This window comes from Dendropsophus ebraccatus, chromosome 4 (assembly GCF_027789765.1).
Source record: "Dendropsophus ebraccatus isolate aDenEbr1 chromosome 4, aDenEbr1.pat, whole genome shotgun sequence".
In the NCBI taxonomy this organism is placed as follows: Eukaryota; Metazoa; Chordata; class Amphibia; order Anura; family Hylidae; genus Dendropsophus; species Dendropsophus ebraccatus.
The window spans coordinates 20,699,674-20,713,776 of NC_091457.1; the positions used below are offsets into that span (position 1 = coordinate 20,699,674).

At 46.4% G+C, this 14,103-nt stretch overlaps 1 protein-coding gene across 1 annotated transcript in view; it reads right to left on the bottom strand.

Moving 5' to 3' along the window:
* Positions 1–11,349, bottom strand: part of LOC138789212 (protein kinase C delta type-like) — a 29,234-nt gene extending 17,885 nt beyond the window's left edge. Inside the window, exon 1 of the mRNA XM_069967821.1 lies at positions 11,272–11,349. The gene's annotated coding sequence lies outside the window, so the exon portion shown is untranslated. The remainder of the gene's footprint in view (positions 1–11,271) is intronic.
* Between the last annotated feature and the right edge of the window lie 2,754 nt (positions 11,350–14,103).

Consider the following 14,103-nt stretch of genomic DNA (forward strand, 5'->3'; position numbering starts at 1 on the left):
GTTCCCTCAGACGGTAAAATACTCGTACTTCTCGCAAGTACATGGCACCTTTTCTAGGATTGACCTGGCTTTTGCCTCACCTGATTTACTACCCCGCATAGGGGAGGTGTCCTATACCAGTAGGGGAATCTCAGACCACTCGGCTTTATTAGTCTCTCTTAAGCTTTCTACCCCTTCCACTTCCAGACTGTGGCGAATGCAACCCGGGTGGTTGACCTCAGAGGCGGTTCAGGAGACGATGTCGGTAGCTCACTCCACTTATTGGGAGCATAATTCCGATTTCCCGGATCCGTTAATTCAATGGGACGCTTATAAGGCAACCATCAGAGGGGCATACGTTACTGGGGTCACCACCCAAAAATCTATATACCGAGCACAGGAGGCCTCTCTGACCTCCCTCATAGCCTCTCTTGAACCGGTGGTGGCCGCTACTGGGGCAGAGGACAAAAGGAGGGAATGGGCTAGGGCCCAGAGGGACCTTCTGATCCTGCAAAAAGAAAGCACCAGGAAAAAACTTTTTGCTACAGAGGCAGCCATGTTTGAGTTTGGTGACAAGAATGGTAGGCTCTTGGCATACCTGGCGAGAGCGGAACGCCCGGTGGCTTCCATCCCCTGTGTCCTTAACGACCGTGGGGATTTGGTGGCCGACCCCTCACTCATTAACTTGGTTTACAGGGCCTTTTATTGTGACCTATATTCTCCCCACTGCCCGGACGACTCTTCGGCCAGGGCTGCCTTTCTAGATCAAGTCCCCTTAGAGACCCTGACTTCCTCGCAGGTGGAAGCTCTTGAGGCCCCCCTTACGAGGAGGAGATAACGGAGGCGATTAAGTCTATGCCCTTGGGGAAAACACCGGGTACAGACGGTATAGTCATAGATTGGTACAAAAATAATGCTGGGACGGTGGCCCCACATCTCCTTAATATGTATAATAACTCCTTGGAGGTAGGCCGCCTTCCGAGCTCCCTTCGTGAGGCCCTGATCGTTCTACTCCTAAAACCGGACAAAGATCCACTATCCCCATCCTCATACAGGCCTATCTCGCTTCTCACAGTAGATGTCAAAATCCTGGCTAAGGTGCTTGCGATGCGGCTGAACGGTGTAGCACATTCAGTGATCCATCCTGACCAGACCGGGTTCATGCCGAGAAGAGCTACTGATGTTAATATTTCCCGCTTATTTATGAACATCGCTGCCAGTGTATCAGATGCAATTCCTGGGTATGTCCTTAGCCTAGACATACACAAGGCATTCGACTCGGTCGAGTGGCCCTATCTGTGGTCTCTTCTTGGCAGAATGCGATTTGGTCCGAGGTTCCGGGCTTGGGTCCGATTACTGTATACTGAACCCACGGCTAGGATACGCACCAATATGGATATCTCCACTTCTTTCTCTCTGGGGCGGGGGACTCGGCAGGGATGCCCGCTATCGCCGCTGCTCTTTGCCATTGCCATGGAGCCGCTGGCAGCGACCATCCGGGCCTCACCCTCCATCCGTGGCCTCCAGAGGGGTTCGATAGTTGAAAAGGTGTCGTTGTATGCAGACTATGCCCTGGTGTACCTGGCGGATGTGGGCCCTTCCCTCCTTGCCCTAATGTCCTCCATACAAGACTTTAGCCGTATATCTGGTCTAGTTGTGAACTGGTCCAAATCGGTGTTGATGCCCCTGGCGCTTTCCCTCCCCCTGCCCGTTGGCCTCCCGGCCCGCCAGTTCCGTTACCTAGGTGTGGAGGTCACAGCCTCTTTAGATAGTTATCTGCCCCTAAATTTAACTCCTCTCCTGTCAGCAACCGATCTCCGCCTACAGAAATGGGGATCGCTTCCGCTGTCATTACTGAGTAGAATCAACATCTTTAAAATGATCTTCTTGCCTAAGTTCCTTTACCTGTTTCATGTCTCCCCTATTTTCCTCCCTACAAAGTTCTTTGCGGATCTGGATAAGATTCTGAGATTCTTCTACTGGCAGGGCAGGTCTCCTAGAATAGGTTATGCGCACCTCCTAGCGCCCAGGCATCAGGGGGGTCTGGCAGCTCCCAACATGTATCTCTATTTTTTGGCCTCCCAATTGGTCTATGCAAACTGGTGGCTGGACCTGGACCTCAGAAACGCGGCGGTGGCACTGGCTGGGGCAATGGTGGGATCCTATGAGGGTTTGGCAAACACTTTGTATAGGTATACCCCCTCTGCATCTTGGCGTCCTCCTCTGGCCACGGTGCAGAGGGTGTGGGCGACGGTGCAAAAGCGAACGCCCTCAGCGTCTTTTTCCCCTTGCACGCCTTTGTGGCTAAATCCTCATCTGCCAGAACTCGTTGGCCTTCCGGGAGCTTCCCTCTGGGGTAAACATGGGGTCCGTTACCTGTCCCATCTTTTCTCCTCAGACGGTGTGTTCCGCTCCTTCTCTGCCGTGTGTGAACTATATGGGATACCTCGCACAGCCTTTTTTCATTATCTTCAACTACGACATGCTGTCCAGGCTCAGTTTGGTAGCCTCACGGTCCCCCTGGAGTTCACTCCGGCTGAGGAGCTGCTGGGCTCACCAGATCTTGACAAAACCCTAACCCATAGCTACCTACTGTTGTGTCGGGAGGATACCTCCCCATTCCGGAGGGCCTACGAGAGGTGGGTGGTGGATATCCCTTCTCTGAGCGATCGGCAGTGGAAGGAAGTGGTGGGCACATATTATCCTACGGTAGTTAGTGCCCGGGACCGATTGATTCAATTTCGCTTCCTGATGAGAACGTACTATACCCCGGAGAGGCTCAGGAAGATGGGGGCATCTGTTTCGGATACCTGTTTCAAATGCCAGGCTGAGGTTGGTACCTTTATGCATGCAGTGTGGTCATGCCCTAAAATTCAGGCCTTTTGGCGCTTGATACTGCAATTTCTGTCCGACCACTTTGACTTTCCGCTAGTCTGCACTCCTGAGGTCTGCTTACTGGGTATTATCAACGAAATCACGCAAAACAAATATTACAGGGTGTTCATACGTTTTCTTCTATTCTGTGCTAAGAAAATTATAGCGATGGAGTGGAAATGTCCCGATGCCCCCCCCTTGACCCGATGGAAACAGCTAGTTAACATGTACGTCCCCCTATATGAGGCCTTGTATGAACACCGTAAGTGCCCTAGGAAGTTCAAAAAAATCTGGATTCACTGGCTCATGCTTGATGTCACAGTGGATGATTAAATTTATTTGTGGTCCATGATGGAGGGGGGAGGTGGGTGCCGCGGTGTGTGTGGGTGGTATGTCTTTGTCTTGTGAGTGAGTGATTGAGTATGTGTGTTTTGTACGCTCTGTTCGCCCCCAGCTTTGTAGCCGCACGTATGTGCAGGCAGCTTGGTTTTTTTGGGATGTTACATACCTATTGTTGCCTCTTGGTTGGGTTATCCAATATTATGTCCATATGTATTCTTGCGGTTCCCTGTGGGCGTACACCCCCGCAGAATATACAGGGCGGACTGTGCCCGTCTTTGTTTTTGCTTATGTATGATTTCTATATGCAAAATTTAAATAAAATCTTTAAAAAAAAAAAAATTGGTCTTGTTTCGGGATCGGGGGGGATTGAACTTCCCGGACATTCGGCGCTATAACCTGGCATGTCTGCTCAGGCATGGGATAGACTGGATGAGGGGTGGAGGAGCTTTCACTAATGTGAAGTTGGAGGAGGCGATGGCAACCCCCTGGCCGCTTCCGGCTTTATTATATACTAAACTGCCGGCTATCCCCCCCCCCCCCCCCCATTAAGAGATGTACCCTGTTGCGGACACTATTATTGCATGGAAGACATGCCTAGGGGATATGAAATTACCATATGCAATCGGCAGAGGTATGCCAATTTGGTCCCACCCTGAACTGCGGAAAGAGGCGAGTAATAGGTTTTCCCAGTAATGGACGCAAAAGGGCATCACTAAAGTCTCCCACATCCTCCACGACCATGAACATAGATATCTTGGGTTTGCTGAATTACAGGCAACATATTCTCTGGGCTCGGGCCATTTTTTGTTATACAACCAGGTGACATCCTTTCTACGGGCACGATGTAGGGATTTCAATTCCTTCTTCAAGTCGAACTTTATAGAAGATGCTATTAGAGTGGAAGTGCCTATACACTCTCTATCTTACCTTTATTGGGCCCTTAGACAGCAAGTCACCAAGCTTGAGACATGGCATGTTTTTAAATACTGGGAGTCCTACTTTGATAAAGAGGACCTCACTAAACCCATAATAGATGGCTGGCTGGCAGTGCGTAAGGCAGTGATAAATGAGACCTGGAGGGAATCTCAGTATAAAATCATGCATCACACAACCTATGGGTTTACCCTCCCCAGGACTCCAGCGAACCCGGAGCGCATTGAGGCCTGCCCTAACTGTAATGCCAGATGCACGGACCTGGTACATGGTCTAGTCACATGACCCCTCTCCAGACATTTTTGGGTCTCCTTGATGTAACATGTTTTTATTTTCATTAATTATTGTGTCGCTTCCGGCCTACGTTGAGCCGGTTGGCATATACTGTCACCTTACCATTACGGTGGGATTTCCCGTCCATCGTGTTTGTATCATAAATATGTTAAAAATGATTCAAAATATATTTTTTTAAAACGATAGTATTACAGTACTTATCAGCTGCTGTATGTCCTACAGGAAGTGGTGTTTTCTTTCCAGTCTGACACAGTGCTCTATGCTGCCACCCCTGTCCATGTCAGGAACTGTCCAGAGCAGGAGAGGTTTTCTATGGGGATTTGCTGCTACTCTGGACAGTTCCTGACATGGACAGAGGTGGCAGCAGAGAGCACTGTGTCAGATTGGAAAGAATACACCACTGCAGGACATACAGCAGCTGATAAGTACTGGAAGACTGGAGATTTTTAAATCCCCCCACAACCAGTATTTGTTATTCCCACAATTGTAACAACCGGAGCAATATAACATACTATATTACTTTTATTGCAGTGTGAATGGGGTTAAGAAAAGTGGAAAAACTACTTTTTCAAAGCTACAATTTGTTCTGTCACTGAGGGGTAAAACAGACGTAACACATGGGAGCGGGAGGCGCCAACAAGATTTACTGAAGACAAAGATTTAAAATCTACAATAAAGAAATTGACATTTTTGCCCTTTTCCCAATTTTGATGCAACTTTTAAGCCTTGTTGTGTCTGTGTGATTCCCGGAGTGACGGCTGTGTGATCCCAGGTCTCCTTCTCCATGGCTTCTCTATGAGATACTGGATGGGAGTCTCAGTGAGATGCATAGAGAAGGGGATTCCTGGTCACACAGCAGCCGCTGTAGGATTCTGACAGTCATGAGGGGGAGCAGCAGGACCGGAGCGTCTCATCTATCCATCAGTAACCTCCAATCTTATGTGTTACATCTGCCCGGTATCCAGGGGCGTAGCTAGGGGTTCCGCCTAGGGGGGGCGAGTGAGTCTCAGTGGGCCCCCCACCCATTACAGTATGTTACCCATAGGGAACCTCAGCAGATGACAATGCTTTCTGAATAATATAGGGTATTACCTACCACATTATTCATAGTGAACAGGGACTGAGAACAGTGGAAAAGACTTTTTACATCTCACATATATAACCATGTAAAAAATAAAGGGGTTATCCAGCATTGCTAAAACATAGCTGTCTTTTTTTTCCAGAAACAGCGTCACTCACCTCCAAAGCTTGGATGTGGTAGTGCAGCTCAGTTCCACTAAAAGAGATTACAACCAAGTTGTGATACCACACACAACATAGGGGAAGCTATGGTGCTGTTTCTGTTTTCTATCTAGCCATCCATCCATTCTTCTATCTCTTTTTTTTTATATCTATCTGTCTAATATCTATTGGGCAGCATAAGGACTACACCATAGCTGATGGGCAATGACCAAATTAGCAACACCCAAAGGGGATACCCACAGTACAAAGTAGTAGAGTAAATGTATAGTACAATTCTGGGTAATAATAAATAGTCCCATGCAGTTCAAGGCAACTATTTTAAATAACCTGTATACAAAAAAGCCAGACTGCAACATAACTAAAAGGAATAATTACTTTATAAATCCATAGAAACAATACATGAAAAATGTAGGAGAAATCAGCACCACTAATCCTGGTGTACAGGGTATATGAGAGCAGCCAATTGATGCCTCCATGTAGTATTTAGACCCAATTTTAGCCCTCATATAGTTTGCAGGGTCCCACTATGCTCTCATATTGTAAAAAGCCCACCATCTATACCCTAACATTGTAGATTATCCCCCTTGTTCCTCCATATAGAAGATAGACCCTCCCTGTGCTTCCCCATATAGTATTGAGGTCCCTCTGTAGTTAGGCCATCTGTGCCCCAATATAGTTATTATTTTCCTCTGTTTCCATGTAGTACTAGTTAGGGCCCTCTGTGCCCTCGTATAGAAGTTAGCTACCCCTCTGTGCATCTATCTAGTATTTAGACCTCCATGTAGTATCCTCCATGTAGGCATCCCCTCCAGCACCATCTCATCTAGGTAATCCCCCTGGTATGTATTCCCCATGTGGCCACCCCCTTTCCCAGCAGTAATCTACCTGGTAATGCTCCTGGTGGTTAGACACCACCACCACCACTGTAAGTAGACTGTACTGTTCCTTCAAATTAGGTATACCCTTTTAAGTTAGCCAGGACATCCCATACCCCAACCCCTATATATGAAATCCTTCCTAGGAGTTAGCCCCACCCACCCACATAGGTCTCCACCTCTATAACTAAGGGGAAAAAAACCTTACTTACCTGCTGTGCGGTTGCAGTACTGTAGTCTTCTGATGTCAACTCTCTCCCTGCTCTGTGAGCACACAAGTGACATCATCTATGTCCCACAGCTGTAAGGGAGGGAACAGCCTCTTGTGGCCACAACAGTTATTGGCAGGGTGGAGAGCCAATGCTCTCCTCTCCTTGTCAATCACCCTGCTGCATTCAACAGTATCTTCTCCTCACATACAAGCGCATATAGCTAGTCAGACACAACATTCGGTATCCGTGTGGGCCTCCCAGGAACACTAAGTGACCAATAAACATTTGTTAAGTCTGTCTGCAAAAGCAATAGCTTTTGTGGTCAGCATTAACTGGCGAAATCTTCAGTGGGCCCCCTGCCTGTGTGGGCCCGGGAACATCCGCCCCCTCTGCCCCCACCAAATTACGCTACTGCCGGTATCAGTAGTGCGGTGTCAGCCGCTAGGCTTTGCCCCTATTATCCTGATGCTCCACTGCCCTCTTCTGTTTTGATGGGAACCTGTAACATTAAAGGGGAACTCTGGCTAAAAAGAAAGTTTTCAAATCAACTGATGTCAGAAAGTTCTACAGATTTGTAAGTTACTTCTATTTAAAAATCTTCAGTCTTCCAGTACTTAACAGCTGCTGTATGTCCTGCAGAAAGTGGTGAATTCTTTCCAGTCTGACACAGTGCTCTCTGCTGCCACCTCTGTCCATGTCAGGAACTGTCCAGAGCAGGAAAGGATTTCTATGTGGGATTTGCTCCTGCTCTGGACAGTTTCTGACATGGACAGAGGTGGCAGCAGAGAGCACTGTGTCACACTGGAAAGAATACACCACTTTCTGCAGGACATACAGCAGCTGATAAGTACTGGAAGACTGGAGATTTTCATATAAATGTAAATTACAAATCTTTTAAACTTTCTAATATCAGTTGATCTAAAAGAAAAAGCATTTCACCAGAGTGAACCTTTGAATTTGCACAAGGAGCCGGAGCCGGAGGATAGATAGTTTCAAAATATTTAGTATAACTTATTTATTATAATGTATTCAAATCTACGTCCCTGCTCCTTCTCTGTTTAGCCATCCAGTGGGCTGCTAGCAGAAAGGACGGCATTTCAGGGTCACACATTGTAACATATAGAAAAGCAAAAAATGATTGAGCCAATGATTTATATCAACAAATAACAAAAGTTATACTGCAGGAAACGCTGTGTACCATCTATACATCACATAATAACTTACTGTCACAATGTGGGGACTCTATGGTATATTACAGGCCACACCTCTTTACCTTAGCCCACACCTCTTTACCATAGGCCACACCTCTTTACTTTAGGCCACACCTCTTTACCTTAGGCCACACTTCTTTACCTTAGGCCTCATCTTTTTGTAAAATACATAAGTAATCTGGTGGCAGTGTGGCCGGTGTATTGGAGAAATTGGAGCAATAGTTTAGAAACATTCAGCATAGTAACCCCCCCCACATATTATAGCTGAGTCATATAGGCCATGTGCCCACTACAGGACCATAGATAGGAATGGCGGCCGTCTCATAACATCATGATCACTGTTACGAAAAAGCCGCCAGTCCCCACTATGATCCTGTACTGGGAACATAGCCATCATGTGCTGAGTACATGATAACCCCCATATGTCCCAGGCATATACATACATACGTGTACATATAGGGGTGTACCTGAGCCGGCCTGGTCTTCCTGCTTTTCTTCTTTCTTCTGGTTCTTCATTGGCGGCTTCTTCTCTTCCACTGCAGAATCCAGGATGTGCCTCTTCTTGGCCTGTCTCTTCCCCGCCATGTCTTCCTTCTTCTCCTGTCTGGCCTCTCCATGGTTGGACTTCTCAGAGCTCCTCTTCCTCCTCCGCTGGCTCTTCAATGAAGTCTTCTCATCGTCCGATGAGTCCAAGATGAGCCCTCTCTTCTTCGCCATGTCTTCCTTCTTTTCCTGTCTGGTCTCTCCATGGTTGGACTTCTCAGAGCTCCTCTTCCTCCTCCGCTGGCTCTTCAATGAAGTCTTCTCATCGTCCGATGAGTCCACGGTGCATCTTGGTGTCTTCTCAGAGCCCAAGGTTTCCCGTCTCCTCTTCCTCCCTTGGCTCGTCACTGAAGTCTTCTCACCATCCGATGAGTCCAAGATGAGTCTTCTCCTCTTCCTCGCTGCCTTTCTCTTCACAATCTCCTCCTGGTCCTCCATGTTGGCGCTCTGCCTTGGTCCAGTAAACAACTCTCTCTGTCTCCTAGCAACAGTCACTGATAACATCTCAGCTGCCCTGGCCGCATGCATGGCACTGGTCATGTGATCAGTGAGTGATCCCATTCACCTCTATGGGCTATAGGGATATGGATTACAAGTAGTATAATGGCGGCTTCACTTTGGTTCCCACTAGGACTGACTCTACATGTATAGGTGATAGAAAACCATTGGGGAGATTTATCAGCCATCTTATAGTGAGATTCTCCTTATTGTCCATAGTAACCAATCACAGCTCAGCTTACAAATACTGATGAGCTCTGATATAATAAAAGCTGTCCTGTTATTGGTCCTTGAGGACTGGAGTTGGGGAACACGGCCTTAGAGGCCTGGACTATGCATTGGTCAGTATGCTGTAATACTATGTGTATTCCCTCTTACAGTTTGTCTATGGCAGAATATACCAGTGTAGCCTCATTGTAGCCTCAGAGGCCGCAGATGGCCCCATGGATGACATTACAGCAAGTCTCTACCCAGTTCTGTCACTGAGGCTGTTTGGACACTGGAAGTAACTGGCACACGGCTTTTACCATCTAGATGCCACAGTAACCAGCGACTTTCCTCTTACTGCTGCCAGTCACTGGAAATATACAAAAAAATAAAATCATATTTTCTTTAATAGTTTGTTTTTATAAATAATAATATATATATATATATATATATATATATATATATATATAGTGTTAAGAGTGATAATAATACGGCACATGCTGCAGGACATACAGCAGCTGATATATACTAAAAGACTTGAGATTTTTTAATAGAAGTTATGTACAGAGAATAGGGGCTGGGGATGTCCATGAAGCATGTCCGTAAACCAGGGCCTGACTGGGACTAAAAATCAGCCCTGGCACTCTAACCTCAGCAGCCCACATACCATATTCTCCCAGATATATTATGGATAGCGGTGTAGAATACACGTTGCAGCGAATTCTGCTTCAATCGGCCTAGTTCCTCACTACTCCCTTAAATATGTGAACCCCGCCATCAACACATAATAATAAAGATAACATAATCTGCTGTGAATTTGATGTTTTTGTTTTAGGGGTGTGTGTTGGGGGGAGGTAGATATAAGTGACAGGACCTTTAGTCCAGTCTGAACTTTTAAAATCCTTCTTTTTATTACCAGCTGAAGTGTCACAGAGGTGGAGGCGAGCCACAGCAGCACCTCCTGTTCTGACTAATACAGGGCAGCACTGCAGCTGTAGTCATGACACTTAAGCAGGTAATTAAAAGGATTATTATAAAAGTGTAAACTGCACTAAAGCTCATGCCACTTTTATCTCCCCCACACCTGTTTTCCGGGATCTACAACTCCATACCTGGTACGGACCTCGTAGATTCCCTTTAAATGGGAAAAAACATGGCTGCTTACTTCTAGAAATAATGCCACTCTCCTCCTCAATTTGGGTGTGGTATTGCAGCTCAGTTCCATTGAAGTGAATGGAGCCAAGTTGTAATGCCACACATAACCTAAGGGCAGGTGCTGTTTTTGGAAGAGTTGTATTGTCATATTGGGATCGTAAATTTATATGCAATCAAAGATATCAAAGAGCTGCTGGATATCTGTTTCATACAGTATCTATCTTTCTACCTACCTATCTCATCCTTATCATCTATCTCCTATCTATCTATCTCCTATATATCTCTATCATATCTATTCATCTGTCACATAACTATCGCTAATCGATCTCTCGCATATCTATATATCAATGCAGCTACAGCAGCGATCACAAGTGTAGGGCCTCAGGGAAAAATTTGGGATATACAAAAAAAAATAAAATAAAAAGAAATATATAATATTAACCTATATAAGACAATTTTCTCTGCATGATAACACTGTATATTTCTGAAATAACAGTCACAGCTACCAAATAACACCAGTATACAGGAAGCAAATATCACAATACATGTTACCGACAAAACCCAGTATACAGAGACTAATACTACCAATAATACCAGTATACAAGGAGGAAGTATTATGACCATACATGTTACCTCCACACTGTTACTAAGCATAACCAGTAAACAAAGACCAATATTACCAATAATACCAGTATACAAGTAACAAATAATACCTCCGCACCATGACCATTACCATCATATAATGACTAATACCACCATACTGATACTGAATAAAATCCACTATATAAAGACATATTACCAATAGTAATAGCAACAAGCAGTGACCATATAATAGTAGATCCTAACTGTACCAAGGTTCTGCAGACCATATAAGTGATTATAGTGCAGTTACATTCTGTCACTCACATGAGGCGTCTTCTCTGCATGGATTGCAAGTGATGTTTTTTCTCAAGTTGTTCACTTTTACTTTTCCTCTCCGTCTGGCTCGGCTACCATGAAGTTCTCTCTGGCCATGACTTGTCTCCACAGGATCTGCCAGACAAACATTTTAGGCTCCTCACTCCAGCATCACCCACATCTATATAAAAATTCCCCAAGTGTATTGCTTCAAATTGTAACTGTGCTTCCTCTGTGTCCCTGTATAAGCAGTTAGGCTCAGTTTGTGCCTCCAAATAGTAGTCTGGCCCCTCTGCACCCCCCCCCCCATATAGTATTTTAGTATCAGGCCCCCTCTGTATCCCATATAGACCTCCTCTGTGCTGTGTTCCCACATAGTAATAGGCCCCTCTTCTATAGTAGTTTGGGCCCCTGTACTCCCATCTATTGAGTTCCTCCTCGCTACCCCCACATAGTATTAAACCCCCCTCTGAGCCTGCATAGGGCCCTACTGTACCCACATACAGTATAGTATGCCAATACAGTATATAGTATAGGCCCCCAGTGCAGCACACCCACATAGTAAAAGGCCAGTACATTATTACATTATACTGGCCCCTCTGTGCAGTCCCTACACAACATAGCCAGCCAGGCTCCCTTTGTACTATAGCCATATAAAATAGGCACCTCCCTGCTATGCAGCTCCCATGTAAAAAACAAAAACCAAAAGTATACTCACCTCTTCCTTCTGGCTCAGTCTCCAGCTGCCTCTTCTTCCTCCTGGCTCCGGTCCCCAGCAGAATCTTCTTCCTGCTGCCGCTTTGTGGCCGCTCTGCCCCTTTAAAATCCTTTGTACAGCAGACGTGCCGCACGCAGGCCCGTCTGCTGAACTCTACCCCTGACGGCTGACATCACTTCCGGGCGGAGGAGCAGAGGAGCCTGGAGATCAAAGAAGATGCCGCCGACGCGCTCCAGTTATCTACTGGAGCGCTGCGGAGGCATCTTCTCCTTTGATCTCCAGGCTCCTCTGCTGCTGGGGACTGGAGCGCGGCGGCGGCATCTTCTTTGATCTCCAGGCTCCTCTGCTCCTCCACCCGGAAGTGACGTCAGCCGTTAGGGGTAGAGTTCAGCAGACGTGCCTGCGTGCGGCACGTCTGCTGTACAAAGGATTTTAAAGGGGCAGAGCGGCCACAAAGCGGTAGCAGGCCAGCAGCCCTTAGATAACTGCTGAGTGAACCCTGACAGAGGCAGAGTGAACAGCACGGCACTGCGCACTGTTCACTCTGCCTCGGCAGAGGGCCTGCCGTAAACCATGTCTGTAAGAAAGAGCTCAGGCAAGATGGCCGCCCCCACAATAACATGAAATGAAAACAAACCAACAATGTGAAGAAAAAATCATGTTCCAGTATCTGGACCTATTCACTAACAACAAATCTAGTCCGTCCATCTAATCCTCCCTGGTAGTGTAACAGAAAGCGCTGTGTGTGGTATGGTAGGGCGGTCACCTCTTGCGAGAGAGAATATAAATGTATGTGATATAATTTGCTGTATCAGGTCAGTCACAGCGGCCGGAGAATATCTGATGGGGGGAGCAGGTCGGACGTGAGCGGTGGGAGTCCGCCGTCACCACACTGTGTGCTACAGAGATGTGAGGTGGACGTTGCCTGCCAGGTGGTTACAGTTAGATTGGTTCCCGAGAAATAAAAGCTGTGGCCGATCACCACCCAGCAAATAGAGCTTTGGTTGTCCTGTGGTTATTCCTGGCGGCCGGGTTATTGTGCAAAAGGGGAAGAGTTTGGATTATTATGGGGCCTTGATGCCGTCTTCTAAAGCAGCTAGGATTTTTTAAGCATGGAAAACCCCTTAAAGTAAACCATCTCTGTTGTGCGTAGAGGCAGGGAGGAGTTTACAGAGAGTGACCTCAAAAAAATACACCAACCACTTTGAGAGATAGAAAGAGAGAAAGAGAGAGAGAGAGAGAGAGATAGAGAGGTGTCATGGACTGGAGGCCAATGAGTCCTGTCTGTGTCACCAAGGATCCCGCTTCCATCCCAGATCACTAGAATTCCATTCTTTTTTTTTTAATCAGATAATTTTTATTAAACATTTTTCAATTTTACAAGAAACAAAAAAAAAACCCTCTCCCCCCCCCCCCCTCCCTCATGTCCCTCCCCCAACTGTTCCCGTCCCCATCCCATAGGACAACATGTCCTTCAAACATCCTCGTTATCAAATAGAAAAACACAGGTATCACAAAAATATATCATACATAATCATACCAGCGTGTTCTGTTATAGAACCAGTGTTTTGAGAACCTCATCCAGCAGACAGGGAGTCCCACCCACACACTCCATTCACACCATCATTCATTCCAGCACGTCAACCAATTGCCATACAGCTTATATAACTTCACCAAGGGTTTCGAATCTATCAGGACCTATTCCGTCTAACTTCAGCGTTTTGATCGGCCAACAATAGGAAGGCCTCCATAGGGTTACGCTTCAGAAAGTGAGACGGCAAACCAGGAGTGTCTATCCACGGGCCCCAAATACTTTCATACTTCTTCATTGCTTTCCTTTTTTTGTATATCCCTTTTTCCAGTCGTATTACATTATTTAGCTTAACAGTCAATTCAGCCACAGTAGGAGGCGCAGTCTGTAACCAGTGCTGGGCTATCAATTTGCGGGCCTGGTACATTATCCTGCATATTGCCAACTCCGCTCCAGTAGGCTCCGCTGACTCATTTATCAACCCCAGTATACACCGCAGAGGCTCAAGGGGTATCGTGATACGATATACCTTTTTAATTAGAGCAAGGACTCCTTTCCAATACCTCTCTAATTCTGAACAGCTCCACATAAT